Below are 3,511 nucleotides of genomic sequence, written 5' to 3'. Positions count from 1 at the left end.
CTTGATCAACGGACCACCAGTATTCGTGCACCCCGTACGGATCATGGGTGGATCGGCTCTTTGAGCCGATTCACGGGATAACCTGAGAGCCGATCGAGGCTCGTATTTAACGTTTACATGTATGCCCTGCAGAAACTAAGCGAGGCATCTTCATCACCTTCCCGACCGGGTATAGGTCGGGTGGCACGCCCTTGCACTTCGCAACGCCGCGTGTGACCAGAAGAGCATTGCGGGCCGTTGCTCGGAGGGGTCTCAGCCAGCCGCAGCTCTAGGCTCTTCCCGGCTCTACAGTGTTGACAAGGCCGCTGCCCGCCGGTGGGTTTTGGCAGTCAACAGTCCCCAATCAATTTTAACCAGTTCCTAGAGAAAGAAAAGCTTAAGAACAATGGTAGCAACTTCACCGACTGGTTCCGTCATGTGAGGATCTTCCTCAATGGTGGAAACCTGAATATGTGCTTGATGCACCGCTAGGTGACCCTCCTGCAGAAACTGAAACCGATGAAGTAAAGAATGTTTACGCGACTCAGAAAACTCGGTACTCTCAAGTTCAGTGTGCCATCCTGTGCAGTCTGGAAGCCGATCTTCAAAAACGTTTTGAGCACCACGATCCTCATGAGTTGGTCAATGAGTTGAAAACTATATTTGAAACTCATGCGGCCGTGGAATGCTATGAAGCATCGAAACACTTCTTCGCTTGCATGATGGAAGAAGGCAGCTCCGTTAGTGAGCACATGCTCACCATGATCGGGCATGCGAAGAAACTCAGTGACTTAGGAATAGTGATTCCTAACAGACTGGGGATTAATCGTGTCCTTCAATCACTGCCACCTAGTTACAAGAACTTTGTGATGAACTACAATATGCAGAACATGAACAAATAGTTACCTGAACTCTTCGCCATGCTAAAATCTGCTGAGATTGAGATCAAGAAAGAGCACCAAGTGTTGATGGTCAACAAGACCACCAGTTTCAAGAAACAGGGCAAGTCTAAGGGAAAATTCAAGAAGGGTGGCAAGAAAGCTGTCACGCCTCCTGTGAAACCTAAGACTGGCCCTAAGCCTGATGCTGAGTGCTATTACTGCAAGGAGAAGGGACACTGGAAGCGTAATTGCTCCAAGTATTTGGCGGATCTGAAGAGCGGCCTTGTCAAGAAAAAGAAAGAAGGTATATCTGATATACATGTTATAGATGTTTATCTTACCGGTTCTCGTACTAGTACCTGGGTATTTGATACTCGGTTCGGTTGCTCATATTTGTAACTCGAAACAGGAACTAAAGAATAAACGAAAACTATTAAAGGATGAAGTGACGATGCGCGTTGGAAATGGATCCAAAGTCGATGTGATCGGCTGTCGGCACACTTCCTCTACATCTACCTTCGGGATTAGTTTTAAGCCTCAATAATTGTTATTTTGTACCCGCGTTGAGCATGAACATTATATCTGGATCTTGTTTAATGCAAGACGGTTATTCATTCAAGTCTGAGAATAATGGTTGTTCTATTTTTATGAATAATATCTTTTATGGTCGAGCACCAGAAAAGAATGGCTTATTTCTGTTAGATCTCGATAGTAGTGATACACATATACATAACATTGATGCTAAGCGAATTAAATTGAATGATAATTCTACTTATATGTGGCAATCGTCGTCTTGGTCATATTGGAGTGAAACGCATGAAGAAACTCCATACCGATGGATTACTTGAATCACTTGACTTTGAGTCACTTGATAGATGTGAAGCATGTCTAATGGGAAAAATGACTAAGACTCCATTCTCTCGGTATTATGGAGCGAGCTACTGACTTATTGGAAATCATACATACCGATGTATGCGGACCAATGAGTGTAGCATCGCGCGGTGGTTATCGTTATGTTCTAACCTTCACAGATGATCTGAGTAGATACGGGTATATCTATTTCATGAAACATAAATCCGAAACTTTTGAGAAGTTTAAGGAATTTCAAAGTGAAGTAGAAAATCAACGTAACAAGAAGATTAAATTTCTACGATCTGATCGCGGAGGTGAATATCTGAGTTATGAGTTTGGCATGCATTTAAAGAAATGCGGAATACTTTCACAATTGACACCGCCGGGAACACCTCAACGAAACGGTGTGTCCGAACGTCATAATCGAACTCTCTTAGATATGGTTCGTTCTATGATGTCTCTTACTGATTTACCTTTATCATTTTGGAGATATGCATTAGAGACAGCCGCATTCACTTTAAATAGAGCACCATCAAAATCCGTTGAAACGACACCGTATGAATTATGGTTTAATAAGAAACCTAAGTCGTCGTTCCTAAAAGTTTGGGGTTGCGAAGCCTATGTAAAGAAGTTACAACCGGACAAGCTAGAACCCAAAGCGGAGAAATGCGTCTTCATAGGATACCCTAAGGAAACTATAGGGTACACTTTCTATCACAAATCCGAAGGCAAGATATTTGTTGCTAAGAACGGAACCTTTCTTGAGAAAGAATTTCTCACTAAAGAAGTGACTGGAAGAAAAGTAGAACTCGATGAGATTGATGAATCTTCACTTGTTGATCAGAGTAGCGCAGTACCGGAAGTTGTTCCTGTGCCGCCTACACCAGCAACAGAGGAAGCTAATGATAATGATCATGAAACTTCGAATGAGATAGCTACTGAACCTCGCAGATCGACAAGGGAACGTGCCACTCCTGATTGGTATGATCCTTGTCTAAATGTCATGCTTGTGGACAACAATGATGAAGACACTGCGACGTATGAAGAAGCGATGATGAGCCCAGATTCCAACAAATGGCAAGAAGCCATGAAATCCGAAATGGGATCCATGTATGATAACAAAGTACGGACTTTGGTAGACTTACCTGATAGCCGGAAGGCTGTCGAGAATAAATGGATCTTCAAGAGAAAAATAGATGCTGATGGTAATATTACTGTCTATAAAGCTCGACTTGTCGCAAAGGGTTCCGAAAAATTCAAGGTGTTGACTACGATGAGACTTTCTCACATGTAGCGAAGCTAAAATCTGTGAGGATTTTGTTAGCAATAGCTGCATTTTTCGATTATGAGATTTGGCAGATGGATGTCAAAATGGCGTTCCTTAATGGAGACATTGATGAAGAGTTGTATATGGTACAACCCAAAGGTTTTGTCGATCCTAAAAATGCTGACAAAGTATGCAAACTTCAGCGTTCAATTTATGGACTGAAGCAAGCATCAAGAAGTTGGAACCGACGTTTTGATAAAGTAATCAAAGACTTCGGGTTTATACAGTGTCATGGAAAGGCCTGTATTTACAAGAAAGTGAGTGGGAGCTTTGTAGCATTCCTGATATTATATGTAGATGTCATATTATTGATTGGGAATGATATAGAACTATTAAGCAAGTGTAAAAGGTTATTTGAATAATAGTTTTTCAATGAAAGACCTTGGTGAAGCATCATATATATTAGGCATCAAGATTTATAGAGATAGATCAAGACGCCTAATAGGGCTATCACAGAGTACATACCTGGACA

Source organism: Lolium rigidum, chromosome 7 (genome assembly GCF_022539505.1).
Source record: "Lolium rigidum isolate FL_2022 chromosome 7, APGP_CSIRO_Lrig_0.1, whole genome shotgun sequence".
Lineage (NCBI taxonomy): Eukaryota > Viridiplantae > Streptophyta > Magnoliopsida > Poales > Poaceae > Lolium > Lolium rigidum.
This window is presented reverse-complemented; position numbering follows the sequence as displayed.